General features: G+C 36.0%; 1 protein-coding gene across 4 annotated transcripts in view; it reads left to right on the top strand.

Moving 5' to 3' along the window:
- Positions 1-18,399, top strand: part of A1CF (APOBEC1 complementation factor) — an 87,435-nt gene that overhangs the window by 740 nt on the left and 68,296 nt on the right. The window contains exon 2 of one of the 4 annotated variants that reach the window (XM_009458470.5): positions 11,604-11,705. The exons of the other annotated variants lie outside the window; for them this stretch is intronic. The gene's annotated coding sequence lies outside the window, so the exon portion shown is untranslated. The remainder of the gene's footprint in view (positions 1-11,603; positions 11,706-18,399) is intronic. 4 annotated transcript variants of the gene reach the window in all.

Here is an 18,399-nt window from a genome sequence, read left to right as displayed (position 1 = left end):
TCCACAATTTGGGCAACTGTGCTGAGGTGGATATATTTTCACATTTTTTTGTGTACTCCAAAAACATTATAATGGTATTTTAGCTAAAGAAAGAAATCAATCTGGACATTTACCAAAAATATCCCATTTTTACCAGAAACCCCCTAAACTCTCTGACTTTTTGTCATGATTACCTATGTAAGTTCCAAGAAGAAAGGATTCCAAACTAAATGATTTTATTTACTATAGGACTTTTCAGATATGTATTGTATATCTCCAAGAAGATGAAGAACACAGCATTATTTGCACATTGTGCAGGATTAGTGTTTTATAGATCGTATTTTGGCAAATTCAGCTCTAGTTATAATTTAGGAGCATCAAAAAATGTGTTGGTCTGCTCTGAAATTTTCTTTATAACGTGTGCTATGGAGCATGCAATGGGAGCACAGGTCTGGAAATGACAGTGATATCACTTATTTGTCAAAGCAGTAAGGTTTTGCCCTGCTGAATACAGAGAAAGAGACAAATGACTTATAAGGTTCATACTTTCTGGAATAACATTGACTCTGCCCATTTCAGACAACTCTTAACATTTTACTGTTCTATTTTACTATTTATCGATTTTAAGGGAAAAAAGAAGACAGCTGGCAAGGAAAAGAAATATTGTTGTGGGCAAACATTATAAAATGACATAATGGATATTAAAACACTGTAAATACTTTGTTCTTATTTTCTACTGCACTAATGCCAAGGTGGTTTTATGTCATTTCAAATATCAACATTTCCTACACTATATTCAGTGGATGTTAATAAATGTGGCTCAAAAGAAAAGCAACTCCATTGTCAAGTAAGTTGAGGAAACGGTGTTAGAAAAGTTATAGCAGGTCTTGTTACCACATGAGTGTTTTGAGTAATAATGACAACAAGCATCTGTGAAGCACTATATTATCGGGTCTACTTCTAAGTTCTCTCCATGCATTATCTCATGTTATTCTTGGAACAACTCTATGGTGTGATACTATTATAACAGTTTATAAATGGGAAAATGGAGGCACAGACAAGTTACCTAACAGGCTCAGCTACTCAGTTAGCAAGTGGCAGAGCCAGGCTCCTTTGTCTGGTAGTCTGATCCAGAGCCCAAGCACGTAACCATTATATCATACGCTCGAGCACTGGGGACTCATGACACAGGCAAATATTGTCATTTATCACAACTATCTAAGAGAGTAGGCAATGTTTTGTTTCCTGGGCTTAATTTACAACAGAACATCTTCTTTCAGGAACATCTATCAATATCTCTCAAAATTGGCATTTCTCAGAATACAGAACAAGAAAGACCAAATCGCTTTTATAGCCCATGTCCAGCATTCAGAACAATCAGAATCCATTGAAATAATCACAGTTGAAAAATCTAAAGGACTTTAGAGTCTAGTCTTCCACCAAATAGGACTATGCCTATCTGAGAAACTTTTAAAATTAATTACGGAAAGAACACTAGGCTTTTTGCCTCGACACAGCTAAGTGGAAACGCCTATTGTAAAACTCCCTAGGTTTGTGACCTTGGGCATATTGTTTGACTCCACTGAATCTCAGATTCCTCAAATGTGAAATGGGGGTAAGATCTGACCCGTAGTATTTTGTGAAGTTTAAATTAGATGATAAAGCAAAGGAGAGAAATGTGGTCCCCGGTACTTAAGAATTCAGCAAAAACCCCACTTCCCTTTTCATTTTCCTATTTGTAACAACCTCCAGAAAAATTTTCTAAAATTGCCCAAGTATACCTATTAGGCCTTGTTTTTCAAAACAATACTAATAAAGTTGAAATCATAAACTGTACATAAAAAATTTTGATTAATCACAAATAGTAGCACTATTCCATTTATTCAGAGAAAGACAGTCTGTAAATTTTTTTAGTATTAAAGCACACACACAGAGTATATTTTTATTTTAGAGATTATTGCTGAAGAAAACTCTTAGTTATAAAACCCCGACACCTTTTCACCCAAACCCATGGGACACCCTGACACAGTGCATGCTCATTTCATCATGGAGGCAGTTGATGGTAAAAATCTGTTTCAGTAACTGTCTTTTAAAAATTGTCATCCCTTAGAAAGCTGAGTACTGTGGGTACTATTGCACAATGGTTTTCATTACCTTATGTGTCTCTAAAATGACTCAATAAGTTCAAACAAGACAGTATTGATCGACAGAGGATAAACACCATTTTATCTTATTCACAGAAACAGTAACCAGGCTCCTGCAAAGTGCAGCTCTCACAATCCAACTGCCCCCAGGAAAAGCATCTGGAAAAGGAGCAGCACCCTTGCGGTGACATTCTGTATTAGAAATCTGTATCCCATCTGCTCCTTGGCCTGATCCTGTAAAATCTGGAGAGTTATTAACAAATGTTTGCTGCTGATTCAACCAGGAAAGCTAGTTCATCATTTCATTTCATCAAATCTACTCCAACTAGGTTATCAGTTTTTTGTTGTTGTTGATGGTTTGTTTGTATGAGATGGAGTATCGTTCTGTTGCCTAGGCTGGAGTGGTGGTGCAATCTCAGCTCATCACAACCTCCACCTCCTGGATTCAAGTGATTCTTGTGCCTCAGCCTCCCAAGTAGCTGGGATTACAGGCACATGCCACCATGCCAGGCTAACTTTTGTATTTTTAGTAGAGATGGGGTTTCATTATGTTGGCTAGGCTGGTCTCGAACTCCTGAACTCATGATCTGCCTGCCTCGGCCTCCCAAAGTGCTGGGATTACAGGCATGAGCCAACATGCCCGGTCTAGGTTATCAGTTTTAATGACCACTTAGAATTTTTAATTTAATAAACTAAAATTTTGTATTGAATATTTTTGATTGATGCAATCCAAAAATTAAAACATGCCCTTTTGTAAAAAATTATCGTCCTGTCTAAAATATGCTGGTATCTTGAGAGCTCTAATTTGATTTCTTTTAAACATATGTAAGCTAAGATTTTTATCCTATATAGATTTATATGTGGAGTTTTATGCATATATGTATTAACAATCACATGGAGAACATTTTCCAAGTTTGTTTATTCAATAGGAATTGGTCCCTGGTAATATTAAGAGAGAAATACTAATAAGGATGTAAGATAAATCCTTCTGATTTGCGCAGTTAAGTGCAATGCTCTGCTCCAGATGTAATATGACTAAAGAGAATTAACACATGACAATTTAGGCAGACAGAATGTCTAAGTGAGCAGATTGGTTTATAATTCTATAAAATCCCACCTGCAGTAGTGATGTAGTGATGCCTTCCCTTCCTCCAGCAATTAAAAACTATTCATTGTTTTAGGATGCCCAATTGATTTAAAAATCACTAGGTTTAAGTAGTAGAACTAACTACAATATCTTATTTCCATAGGATATTCTAGTTTATAAAGCTTTTCATATACAAGAACTTATAAAGATTTTTAATGGCAAATTTCTTATAGTTGATGTCAATTCAGTATGCCTAGTTTCTTCAAGGTAACTGTGTCAATATTCACCATTCCAATTGTACAAATCTGATTAACTGAAAGATGCTCCCACCTATCGTTTATAAGCCCAACTCTGTTCATGTAACACAATGATGTCCAACTTCACTGGACATTAACTAATGTACCTATCAGTTAAGAGGCTAGATGAGGCCGGGCGCAGTGGCTCACGCCTGTAATTTGAACACTATGGGAGGCCAAGGCAGGCAGATCACCTGAGGTCAGGAGTTCAAGACCAGTCTGGCTAACATGACGAAACCCCATCTCCAGAAAAATACAAAAATTAGCCAGGCATGGTGGTGGGTACCTGTAATCCCAGCTACCCAGGAGGCTGAGGCGGGAAAATCACTTGAACCCAGGAGGCGGAGGTTGCAGTGAGCCGAGATAGCACCATTGCACTCCAGCCTAGGCGACAGAGTGAGACTCCACCTCAAAAAAAAAAAAGAGTCTAAATGAAAACAGTGAAGAGAGGACATAAAGGTCCATGTGGAAGGTGAGAGAAGAACCACCCCCATATGGGACCTAGAAGAAAACAGCCCTAAAAAGATGTAATTATAACTCAGTCCAGATGCTGTGACTAACACAGTGAAAGATATAAAGGAACAGAGGTTTATAAAATCTCCTACCTGCCTGGCAGGGGACTGGCAAAACATTGTGCACAAATGAAATTTTTTATTTCTATTGATTTTAGTATTCTATCCAGCTCTTCTACTGGGATTCTGCTTAGTGCTTATCTTTCCATCTGGGGCCTTCAGCATGAACTAAAATGTACTTTAAATTATTAGATGTAATTAAACTCTAATGCCTCTGATTATTTGCAATGGAAGTCAGAAATCAAAATCAGGTTCCATGGGGGGAAAACTGTGTTGGCACATATAGATGTTCATCTCAGGAATCCTCTTTCTAACCTTCTTTTCCGAAGATCCCTAAGAGTTCCTCGCCATTCATGTACTTACTACCAACTAATTATAATTAGCACCCTACGATGATTATAACAATGATGTTAATAAAATCTCTTACATCCTGCCACATGCCAGGCACATAGGTTAACTCATTTAATCCTCCATCACTCTATGGAATGGGTACTATTGCTACGCCATTTTTCCAATAAAGCAGCTACAGCTTAGGGACACAGAGAAATTTGCCCCAGGTCACACCACTAGTAAGTGGTGCAGGAGTGAGTTCAGGCAGTCTGGCACAGGCCACCCTGTGAACAAAGGACAAATGGAACACTGGGAAGCATCAAGGCTTAGAACTGAAGAAAACTTTTGAGACCCTTTATTTGACAGAGAAAAGCAAGTTGGGTTCCCCAACTTGGGTTTTTGTTAGAATGAGAACCCAAGAGCAGAACCTGAACCCTCTGTGGATACTTTTCCATTATACCACTTCCCACTGTACAGCATTTCTAATTCAGCCTGATTCTCTGTGAAAATTCTGAGAGACGAATTAATAGAATCCCTATAGTTAAAGAGGAATACTCCCTTCACTCCAAGTCTCACCTTCCTTGCTGTGCCCAGACTCATGGACTGACGTAGCCAGAGACTCAGTTAAAGGAGACCCATTTTGTGACTTGCAGAGACTGACAGGCCCACATCACAGAGGAAATACATGCAGACACAGACATGGATATGGTTTAGCTTTTTGTCCCCACCCAAATCTCATCTTGAATTGTAATCCTTAGGCCTGAAGGAAAGAATCTGGTGAGAAGTGATAGGATTATGGGGGTGGTTTCCCCCATGCTGTTTTCATGATAATGAGTGAATTCTCATGAGATCTGGTGGTTTTATAAGTGTTTGACTTTTCCTTCTGTACACACTACTTCTCTCTCCTGCTGTCACATAAGAAGGCCTAAGCTTGCTTCCCCTTTGCCTTCCACCATGATTGTGAGTTTCCTGAGGCCTCCCCAGCCATGCAGAACTGTGAGTCAATTAAACCTCTTTCTTTATAAATTACCCAGTCTCAGGTATTTCTTGATAGCAGTATGAGAACAGACTAATACAGGCACCATGAACATAGTGACAGGATAAACCATGGAGGCATTGATAAAAATAAAAAGTAATTGTCATGAATGACTTGGTTGCAATTACACTCAAATTCTGTTAGTGTCTGAAGAGGACATAGCACCTCCTACCTGGAGGACATACCCTTTTCCCCATGGAAAAAATAATTGGGCTGCTAGGTCTGTGTCTGCTAAGGGAGTCCCATATTTAAACTGACCTAATTCAGAACTTTAAATTGAGACTCAGATGCTCCCAAATAGCAGCTCCACCAACCTGAATAGAGTTACTCATTTAGAATAAGAGTTTGTTCCCACAAGTTTTGTTAAAATACAAATTAGTTGGGATGTGGGGTGTGAGTGATAGGGACTAAAATCGCTTAACAGACTAGCCTGGCAAAGCCCTGTGGGAAGCAAGTTTTGATGATAGGGAAGAGAAGATGTCAAGAGCAGATAGTCCAGGGAGGAAGTGTCACAAGTAACTTGGGGGTGATATAAGGGACTTGAGTAGCAGGTATTTGTCTGATCTTTAAGGAATAATTAACTTATTAAAGAATTTTGTTAGTAAAGTCATTTGAGTATCACACTTGCAAGATACTAATTCATCCATGTCTAGTTTTCTCATTAAATCACAGATATTTAACAGGTGCATTAACTTGAATTGACATCATGCAGCAAATGCCATTATATGGACCCTTAAGATATTTTAAGAGAAAAACCTATAATGCCTGGAAACTCTTAGTTTTCTCTGACGTTTAAAAACAAGCCGTAAAATCAAATCCTTTCTATAATAATTTAGTAACTCAGAATTGCAAAGGATTTCCTAAAGCCCAATGATCCAAAGCTCTGACCTGTGGTGTTGGCATAGCAGAGTGGGAGACAAATCATATGTTAAAGCAGAAGGCTCTGGATCTGGAATGCTTGGATACAAATTCTGGCTCTACCACTTGCTACAATTTAACTCTAGGCAAATTACTGAACTCTGTGACTATTTCCTCTTCTGTAAAGTCAGGGTTGTTTCAATAATTAGATCAGAAATTATAAAGTGCTTAGAATAATACCAAGCAAGTGTGCATAAATTTTAGCCATTTAGCTATAACTCTCATCATATTTCTGTGTTGATTACAAAATGCTTTACTAGAGGAAAATAGATGAGAAAGAGGCCATGAGGTAAAAATGTACAGTGCTTTTTAAAGTAGAATGAGGTGGCTTAGAAATTAATTCTATCCCCATCACTGGCTTGCAGTGGAAATTTGAAAGTCTCTCCCTGATTCTCTTGCAGTTTTTTTTCTCTTTTTTTCTTTTTTTTCTTTTTGAGATGGAGTCTCACTCTGTCACCCAGGCTGGAGTGTAGTAGCGTGATCTCAGCTCACTGCAACCTCCGCTTCCCGGGTTCAAGCGATTCTCCTGCCTCAGCCTCCGGAGTAGCTGGGACTACAAGCGTGTGCCACCACAACTGGCTATTTTTTTGTATTTTTAGTAGAGACAGGGTTTCACCTTGTTAGCCAGGATGGTCTCGATCTCCTGACCTCGTGATCCTCCTGCCTCAGCCTCCCAAAGTGGTGGAATTACAGGCGTGAGCCATGGTGCCCGGCCCTCTTTCAGTTTTTTCTAAGACAGAGACACTCCCTATCACAGACAGGGTCTTCTAAATTAGTACAGAATGATTTGAAGGAAACTGGGTAATTATCAGAGGAAGTAAAAGAGAAATACAGATCCTCACACCAGAATGCAAATCTCTAAGACTTTATTATTTTCATCACTATGAAAGAAAAGATCAGTACTCAAAGCCACTTATGATGATGCATGTAAATTAGCATAAAATCAGAACAAATATAATATGGCTTTTAAAATAGAAACATAAGGCTATCTTTCCTTACAAGTGTCAGATTGCTTCTGTGCCACTGTAACTCAGAGCTTTAGATGGATTTTTTAAAGCTTCACTCAGAGATCAAATGTACTCCATTAGTCAGTGATTGGCAGACTTGGTGAAAATTGAGTTTTCAACTAAAATTTCTCCAAATTGGTCTGAGGAAACCAGATGCAGCAACTAAGTTCAGAAGGTCAGAGTCTCAATAAGGTTAAAAAGAGAGGGAGAAACATAACACTTGAAGTATGAATGAATGAAATAGAGCACACACAGCTCATCAGGTCTCTATAATATACCACGCAAATAATTGGCACAAGGACTATTGAATAATCAACTGCTTTTAAGCTGAAGAATATCTACATTGTATACCATGATTACCACTTTACCAATTCAAAAGACAACTTAAAAATTAAACATATATACAAAGACATTCTGCTTTTTTCATTAGGCCATGTCATTCTATAATTTCTAAATTCTGTCAACTCTCTTCCCCAGGAATCTTCTAGAAGTCAGGCATTTTGGGAATAGTTGAGTATCATAATTGAATAAAGATAGCACAACAGTCACCTGTAGTAGTCTGATCTTACAGGTACTAGAACAATGACAGCACAAAAACAGAGTTACGTGTATGTATTATTCAGTGTTCTCTAGAAGAAAACATAGTATATGTATATATAGGCAATACATTTATAAATGCATAAAACAAATATAAATTTGTGTAAGTATGCATATAAATATGTAAGTCTACACATATAAATACAAATAAAGAGATTTATTCTATGGGATTGGCTCATGCAATTATAGAAGCAGGAGTCCCAAGATTTGCAGTAAGCAAGCTGGAGATTCAGGGGAGCCCATGCACAGTTCCAGCCCAAGTCCAAAGGCTTGAGACCCAGAAAAGCAATAGTGTAAGTTCCAGTCCAGAAGCCATCAGGTTAGAGACGCAAGAAGAGCCAATATTTCAAGTCCGAAGATCAGGAAAGGCCAATGTCCCTGCTCTGTCATGCAGGCCCAGCTCCCTCTTACTCAGCTTTTATGTTTTATTCAGGTTTTCAATTGATTGGATGAGGCCCACTCACATTGCATCTGCTGTTAAAATTTTCCAAGATCTTTTTGGGGTTAAAAACCTATCATTCATCTCTCAATCTTCAGTGTTGACAAGGACAGGGCACTTATGAGTATTCCTGTTTCTGAGTTTCTGATAAGCTTGTCCAAGTGGAGCACAGGCTGGACAATTTATAAGACAGTATTGAAGTCAGAGCAATTACAAAAGGAAAGGGGTAGGTTTCTTGTGTGATGTGCTGCAAACACTGACCTATCAGAGTTTATTCGGCCCTGTGTGTATATACATATTCATGTCTGCACATATGTGCTAGTTCACTTATACATCTATACATACACACAATCACATATACCCAAGATCTGATGGAATAGACATGAATTTGGCTTAGCCAGGGAAATTATAGAAAGAATAATGGGAATCCTAGGCATGTGGGAAATGGGAAACAAGGACAAAGGTGCCTAGGTAAAATAAAAAGCAACTGGTGTGCCTAGGAGACCTGATGGACTTGAGCATGGAATAGCTCCAGACTTGTATTGAAAGAAAATCAGGAAAGTCAAGTTACGACCAGGTCATGGCAGGCACTGAATGTCAGGTTAAGGGGCTGAACTGTTTCTTTCTAGTTAGTGATGGGTCCAGTGAAGGATTTGGGGCAGGAGAATACTAGAAGGAATATTTTAGGGAGATTGATCTTCCAGTGGTGTGCAGAACAGATATGCCATGCCTAGAGGGTAGTAAGCAGTGACATTTCTTTCACTCTACACTTTAGCTGAGCTCAGGGTAAGTCCAGTAATGGAAGATGGGGTGGGAAATAGAGCTAGGAGTGTAGAGAGGGCAACAGGTAAGGATACATATGTACCAAAAGCAGAAAACAAGTTAAGATCCAGGCTTCATGAGGTGCCTATATTGAAGATTGCTCTGGATAAAGAGACTGTTAGGACTTCAGAGTTAGAATTCATAGCAATTCACAGAACTGCTCAGGCTCTTCATTATTCACCTGACTCAACTCTCCTACATCTGCTCCTTTCTCCTAAGAGATTTCCTTGCTCTCTGTCCTTTCTCTACCCCACAGCTTTTGCTTCCTTTCCGTACATAGAACCACACAACAAGTACTAGTTTTATGCATGCAGTGGTCATATAAATATCTTATTGGCGAGTCCTCATCAAAACTGAGTTGAAACAAACCATTTGAGCCAGAATTTAGTAAGAGTCAGATTTTTTAAGGTACTTCAAGGATTTTATTTATAAATACAACTAGGAAAACATTTACTCATTAGAAATGATGAAACCGTAGACAAAACAATTATTAGAGAAAATTTTGAATTATTCTTTTCTCCTGCTGTCTAATTTCTACCTTTCTCATGTAGTCTTTTTCTTTTTAATTAGATTTTTTATGTGAGTATATGGTCCATGTATTTGGCAGGTGGAATAAATTCAATTATTCTCAATTGTTTTGTTTGACCTGTCACGTGTGTAAATTAGAGCTTCAGTCAGCTGTTCTAGATGCAACTGCATATTGTTATCACCTGAGAAGCTTTAAAATCTGTCATTTCCTGGGCCCCATTCCAAACCAGCTGAATCAGAATCCTTCCAGGAGGGTAAGATGATGCCTAAGCACAGGTGATTCTACCATGAGTCCAGGCAGGGAGTCTGGTTTTTGTGCACAGCTTCTGTATGTCATGGCTATTGGCACCTGGCTCTGCTACGGCGGTTCTTAAGTGATCTTTTAATGCCGATTGGGAGTATGTTTTAATAGTGGCACAATATTTTAAGAATAAGGCTTTAAAGCAAGTTATTGCAAGTAACAGTTAAGGGATTTACTCAAACTGGACACAACCTCTGTTGGAGCAGATTACAGTGAAGTTTTGGGGGCATGGGATAAAAAAGAGGAAGGAGAGATTTAATGGAGCGAATATTATTTGCTAAAATTTAAGAACGTTTGCAGTTAAATCTTGTACTATTGCAACAAGATGTGCACAGGTGCATAGGTGAATGCTTCCTCTTCTGGTATTTCCTTGTGTCATTTATAGTTCAAGTTAAATCCTAGGGATTTAAAGTGCTTCTCATTGATATTTAAAGGGCATTTTTAACAAATGGAGAAATGTCTTTCGAAACAGATAAAATGTACCTTTATAAAATCCACTTTATGAGAATATGCTAAAAAGGAAGATGTGTTTCTATTGGATCATAAATTATACAGTTTTAAACAGATTTTTATATGAAAGTAAATTGTTCCAACTATTTGAAATTACTTTTTCCTCAAACAAAACAAAAAAGATTTCTAGATGCCAGGATTGTTTTGCAAAAATGATGATCTGATGATCTGTGGGCCAGATGAATATGCTTAACTTTCCTAAGAGTTAAGGTAACATTTTTCCTTTAATGAGCCTGTATCTGATTTCTGATTTGATGTAGTTTTTTAAAAATTGAGAAAATATGCCTCCTCTACCCCTTGCATGTTTTAATGCCCTGATTTAATGCCGGTGTGTGTACATATGTGCATATACACAGATATATACATATATACACAAACACATATTAAAATTATAATAAAATAATCATTTGTTCATTTTATATCTGCTTGTTCTTTTTCTCTGATAAACTCTAAGACAGTGGTTCCTATGGTATTTTTTCTCTGATATAGTTTTTCTTTTCTCTATAGATATTTTCATTACAGTGCAATTTTTCCAGTGTCTTAGGTTTTGCTATTTTAATTTACTCTACTTAGGACTTAGAATGATTCCATATAGGATGGTATATAGATTTTAAACTTCAACAAACAGTAATCAAACATCAGCTAGCCCTACACATCCTTGCAAAAATAACAATTTATTTAGAAAGTTGTATCAGCATTACTCCTCTACAACATTTAATATCTTGCCTTAAAAGTTCAATATACATGTCAGATGGATTCAGAAACTTCTTTAGCCATGGGTGTCACCAAAAGAGCAGGAAAGGGAACAAAAAATTAAAGAATAAAACAGAAAAAGGAAAAATGAATTATATGGTCATTTGAGGATGGAGAGTGAGAAGACCTTACTCATTCCCTGTGTGTAGCTGTGTGTAACACAACTACACGTAGTTGTGTTAGCTGTCTTGAGAAGCACTTGGGGCTTTGATTACCTCCATTGCAACCTCATGAGATATTTGGTCTATAGATAATTTCTTCTTCTCTTGCTATCTACAATCCAGAAGAACTAAAGATCAGTGGAAAGAAGAATCAACACTTTAAAGAATTTAAATGGCTGGGCGAAGTGGCTCACACCTATAATCCCAGCATTTTGGGAGGCCAAGGTGAGTGAATCACTGGAGGTCAGGAGTTCGAGACCAGCCTGGCCAAAATGGCAAAACCCTGTCTCTACTAAAAATACAAAAATTAGCCAGGCATAATGGCACACATCTGTAATCCCAGCTACTCAGGAGGCTGAGGCAGGAGAATTTCTTGAACCCAGGAGGAGAAAGTTGCAGTGAGCTGAGATCACCCCACCACACTCCAGCCTGGGTGATAGAGCGAGATTCTGTGTCAAAAAAAAAAAAAAAAAAAAAAGGAACTTAAATATAAGAATAAAAGTAAGCATGAAAGCTGGGCCAGATCTTGCCAAATGATACATCATTTGGTAAACCATGAAGGCGCCACACTTGCCAAGGAGTAACATTTCAATGAGATATGACTCTGCATAGCAGACAGCTGGGTCCATTTGGACCATATCCACAGGGGATCAATCCTTGATGTGTCCGAGTGAAGCATCAGACAATCCACCCACACCACTCCTCGAAGGAGCTATTACAATAGCTCACTTTCATTCCGGCAAAGAGGCTAAGTTACCATAGTGCTTCAGATGCTCCAGACCATGTGCCCCTATGGAAGAGAATGGGGACCACAGCATCGCCCTCATTGGTTCATTATGGTGTCCTGTGTTCTTCACAGCAACACTTTAAGGAAGGCAGGGTAGACATAATTTCCACACCCCCTGCCTAATTTTTTTTAAGATGAGGAAACTGGAAAGAAGTAAAATTAGTAATTAGGAACACAATCTCAGCCTCCAGGCTACCTAAATTCAAATCATCTGTCTGCCACTCATTACCAGTGTAACCTTGGGCACTTTAGCCTCTCTCTACCTTGATTTATTACCCGTATCATAGGAATAATAATAGCTACATCACTGAGCTTTTATGAGGATTAAATGAATTATGTTTAAAATTTTCAGAACATAGCATATGTGTTCAGTAAATGTTAGCTATGTTTATTATCCTTATTTAAAATATTTTTACATATTGCCACATAATAGGCAAAAAAATGTTATCTTGGTTTTTTGTTTTAATTTGCCTTTTCCTGATCACTAAAGATTACCATTTTTAAATCATAAGTTTATAAGCTATTTTGATTTCTTTTCTTTAAATTGACAGTTCATTTCCTTTGCTCATTTGTCCACTGATATGTGTCTATTATTTAAAAGTAATCTGTATATTACAGATAATATTTCTCTATCTATTATATAAATAACAATTATTCTCTTCCAGTCTGTAGACTCTTTTTAACTTCATTTATTTTGCCATTACAGAAGTTTGTAATATTTTTGTAGTCAAATCTGCTAGTCTTTTCATTTATGGTTCTTAATATGCTTGGTTTAGAAGACCTTCTGTACCATGAGATTATAAAAACACTCTACTATATTTACTTCTGGAAGTTACACAATGTTTTTAAAGGTTATTTCTTTATTCCATTTAGAATGCTGGCATGTTATGAGGTGATATGCCCACTTTATTTTTTTTCTCAAATTGTTTATGATCCCCCTATGAATTTGAAATAGCACCTATTGGTGAATTCCAGTATAAACAAAACTATGGGTCCAGAGTTTTTATTTTACTCCATTAATCTGGTTCTCTATTTCTATGCTTGTTTTAATCTAAACTGTTAATTAGGGCTGTTCCAAATCATTATACACTTTCAATATATGTTGTGGCATTTATTGCACATTGTTCCTGCCTGGTGAACTGTGAAATCAATTTGTAAATTTCAGAATAATTTCATTGGACTTTAAATTAGAATTGCATTAAAGTAATAATTTGGGAAAAACTGATATTTTTACATCAGCAAAACTTCCATTTACTAAGGCCTTTAGATCTTTCAGTCAAATTTTATCATTTTTTTATATAGGTTTTAAACTTTTCTCATTAAGTTTATTCAACTTTTATGTTTTTATTCTATTGTTTAGACCTTATTATACTTCACTTGTTATTTCTATTAAATACAGAACATTTATTTTATAATTTTCCTTGTAGTAATCGTTCATTAGTTTCAATCATATTATATAGTTGATTTACTTGTTTTTAATGAGAATAAATGATTGTGGTGTTTCATTACTAAGTATAATGTTTGTTTCATGTTTCTGAGAGATGCTCTTTATCAATTTAAGGATGTTTTGTTCTATTGTTCACTTATGAAGATTTTTTTTAAACCAATACTGGGTATTAACTTTCATTAAGTGCCATTTTTAGATTTACTGTGATGATCACGTGTTTTCTTTTTATCAATGAAATGAATTAAACTTCGAGAATCCCTAATGTTTAATAAACTTTATATTTTTGTAGTGATCCCATCTTGTTCATTGTATATTATTATTTTGGATGCTTTTTCACATGTAGTTCATATCTATACTCCTATGATACTGGTCTAGTGTTCTACTTTGTAGTATATTTTTCTCTATCAGATATGATGAGTTTGTAGATAATTTCAGAAGTTTTCTATTATTTTCTACTCTTCAAAAGGCTTTACATGGCAAAGGAATAATTTGCTTTTAAAGAGATTTATAAAACTTGCCTAATAAAACAATCTGGATCTGGTGTTATTTGGGAGGAAAACATTGAATATTTTCAACATAGATTATGATTACTAGTTTATTCAAATTTTTAACTTATCCTTGAGATTAAAAATTCACACTTTTCTAAGGTTTTGTCCACTACATGTATATTTTTCAAATTATTGGTAAAAGTATTCTCTTTTTTAAAAGTCTATGAATCTTTGGTGATATCCAATTTTTCTCTTGTTTTGAAAATTTATTTTCTCCTTTTTACCTTGTCAGGATTGCCAGCTGAATGCTAATTTACTACTACACTCAGCTGTTACATACATTTATCAAGTCTACAAATTTGTTTTATTAATTCTACTTTTATCTTTGATTCCTTCCAATTTCTTTTTGTCCATTTCATTCTTTCCTAGCTTCTTTAGTTGAGTGCTTATTTTCAGTGTTTATTGTCTTGTAATTAATAATAAACAGACTATCGTTTACAAAAATCTAGTGTACATTTCAAAATAGCTAGAGAAAATGATTTGAATGTTTTTAGCATAAAGAAGAGACAAATGTTTAAAGTGATAGATATCCCAATTATACTTCTTTAAGCTTTACAAATTATATAAATGGATTAAATTATCACATGTACCCTCAAAATATGTTAAATCTATTATGTATTAATTAAAAAAGAAAAACAAGAATAGAAACTTGACCACATCTTCATGAAAAGTATGACATTTTCATTAACATCCATTTATTAACATAATTTTAACTTTTATATTTTATATTATGAGCAAGAGCTATATATCATAGGAAGCTAAAAATAGTCAAATAAGCAAGAATGAAAAAAACAAAAATAATTTGTTAATCCACTCACCCAGAGATAACCAATTAGCCTTGTGTAATCAAAGCATATTTGAATATAAAAATTAATACAAATGAAATCAGACCATACATTCTGTTTTGTAACCTGCCTTTTCTACTTTATTATATTTCACAAATATCTGTCTAAATTATTATATATTCTTCTAGAACATTGATTTGATTAGCTGTACTGTATCACTGCTTATTCAAATATTTCTTTATCATTAGATATTTCAGTTGTGCCTACCTTTCATAACAATACTAATATATTCTATGAGAGGTGACAAACATGAACAGTCTTAGGACCTTAACAACTTTTCTACTAGGTAGCAAAAACAAAGATAAATGAAATAACTGGATCCATTAGTAAGGCAATATAAAAGAGCTCAAGATAATGCATTCGAAATTGAATTTTTCTCTGCATTGGAGAAACAGGAGGAGAATAACCAATGAGAAAATCACAGGTCATGGCTAAGATGAGTTAAACAAAGCAGCAAATAAAGAATAAGAATAGAATATTTCTACAGCACCTTCTATATGCCAGGTACTATGTTAGGCGCTCTCACATTCATTACCTTATTTATTCCATGCTTAAAAAAACCTTCAAGTTAGGTATCAGTATTCTTATCCTTTTTTAGACTAGAAAACTAGACCTCAGAAAAGTTAAAATCATGGTGGCAGAACTAAATTTTTTTTAACTTTTTTTTTTAAGTTCAGGGTTACAAGTGCAGATTTATTACACAGGTGAACTTGTGTCATGGGGGTTTGTTGTGCAGATTATTTCATCACCCAGGTGTTAAGCCTAGTACCCACTAGTTATTTTTCCTGTTCCTCTCCTTCCTCCCACCCTGCATCCTCTGAAAGGTGCCAGTGTGTGTTGTCCCCCTCTATGTGTCCATGTGTTCCCATCATTTAGCTCCCACTTATATGTGAGAACATATGGCATTTGGTTTTCTGTTATCCTCCTCTGCAGCAGGTTCCACAATTTTAAAGATGCTTACATTTACATTTCAGTTCTGTCCCTGTGTAAGTTTGCTACAGATAATTCAAGAACAGAACTGAAATTTCGGTGTAAGCTTGTTCTTCTTTAAAAATGTGGAAACCTACTACAGAGGAAAATTTTTGTCAATACTTACAAGTAAAATTAACATGTCCACTATGAACAACTTTTACATTTCTTTTCTTTCTTTAATTTAAGCCTAGTCTTGGCTTAAATTGACAAGTTCCAAATTAATAGATGATTTTTTGCTAATGCCTGAAAAACATAGAGGAGGTTCTGGTTAGTTTTTTTTTCTAGTATTGTTTTAAAAAACTAAGATGTTGCATATTGGGACTTTGTGTGATGTCTTCATGGCTATATTTTGAAATTTTATGTATACATATTCTCTATTAATTTTGCTATGGCTCATGATGCATGACCAAAGTGCATGCTACCACATGAATTAATTTCCAAAATAGACTTAAGATCAATTGTAAATATTTTTCCAAGGTGGATATTAGAGCTTTGTATCAAGCAATGCAAAGCAATATTTACTTAGCATCATCAGGCAAATATATAGACTTCAGTCATAAATCCTTCACCAACCATTTCAGTACTATCTAGAATTTCTTTCATGTAAAATTCCCAGGAGATACTCAAGGGCTGAAATTCATGCTAAAACCACTTGTACAACTTGCATGTTACATAAAAGTTATGTCCAGCCTACATCATGTAATGTCAAGGCACAACTAAACATTGAGGAAAGACTAGGTTCAGTTTGGAGAGGTCCCAGAGGCAAGTGAAGCCATCATAGATTTGAAATGCACGTGGAGCACCTCACTGTACGGGCCCCAGTGGCTTCTCACTCAATTATGAAAGAACACTTCTCTGCTTACCAAGTCAGAGATAGTCTTTATCCCCATTCAGTTTCCTTATCCAATTTCTTCCGAAAAATCAAATCAAGATAGTAAACATACTATTAACAGAATGCCTTCATTTCCTAACTCTAAATTGTCTACCACGGTGCAGATATTAAATTAATATTTGCTGATCCTTTTGTTAAAGTCGAGGATAATTACTTTAATTTTTAACCAAGAAATCTTCTAACTTTAATTCTGTCTTTATCTTTTGTCTCCTTTCTGTTCCTCTCTGCCTGTCATTCACAATGACCATTTCTTTTGTTTGTATAAACTTATAGGGTGCAAGTGTAATTTTGTTATATGCCTAGATTGCAGAGTGGTCAAGACTTTTAGGGTATCCATCATCCAAATAATGTACATTGTAACCATTAAGGAATCCCTCATCATCCACCACCTTTTCACTTCATTACCCTTCCAAATCTCCATTGTCTATCATTTCACTCTCTACCTCCATGTGTACACATTATGTAGCTCCCATTTATGAATGAGAACAGATTTGTTTTTCTGTGTCTGACTTGTTTCACTTAAGAAAATAGCCTCCAGTTCCAACCAGGTTGCTGCAAAATATAAAATAAAATAAAAGAATTTCATTCTTTTTTATGGCTGAATAAAATTCTACTATACATATATAATATTATATAAAATTTTCTTTATCCAATTGTTGATGGATACTTAGGTTGATTCCATATCTTTGCCATTATGAATATTGCTGCTATAAACATATGAGTGCAGGTATGTTTTTGATATATTGATTTCTTTTCCTTTGGATAGATACCCAGTAGTGCCCAACTACGATTTCTAGTTCTGTTTTTGCCAAGCTATGCTTTCATGACTCGTTAAATGTGTTTTTCTAGTATGTACTCCTCTTACCTTTGTCTTGTATCTTCCCCAATTTACCATTTGAAAGACATTAAGAAAAAAAAAAAACAGGCCAGGCATGTTGGATCACGCCTGTAATCCCAGCACTCTAGGAGGCCGAGATGGGAAGACTGCTTGAGCCCAGGAGTTCGAGACCAACCTGGGCAACATAGCTAGCCCCATCTCTATTTTCTTTTAAAAACTTATATACATATATTACTCATTTTCCCTCTTTGTCTGTTTCCCTAGCTGCCAACTTATGGTCCACTAGGGCAGTAAGACCTTCTACCATTCTCATAACTTCAGGCAAATCTAGATAACCAATCTCACTTAAAATCCTCGCTTAGTTTTCTTTCCATGACTTGGTTCTTCATGTGGGATCAGCTTTTAGGTACAAGATAAATGTGTTTCCTCTTTCTAGCTCAGGGTTATAATCAAAGAGCAGGACATACTATCCAGCTAACAGGTCTAGATTTAGAAAAGTCAGAATGTACTACACTGCCTGTGTCTCTCTTCCAACTTCCTTCTCATCTGTTTCCCTGCCAACTTCCCTGAAACTGGACCCACTGGCACCT

The sequence above is a fragment of the Pan troglodytes genome, chromosome 8 (genome assembly GCF_028858775.2).
Source record: "Pan troglodytes isolate AG18354 chromosome 8, NHGRI_mPanTro3-v2.0_pri, whole genome shotgun sequence".
NCBI classification, from domain to species: Eukaryota; Metazoa; Chordata; class Mammalia; order Primates; family Hominidae; genus Pan; species Pan troglodytes.
The sequence above is the reverse complement of the archived record's forward strand: the minus strand, read 5'-3'. Positions and strand labels throughout refer to the sequence as shown.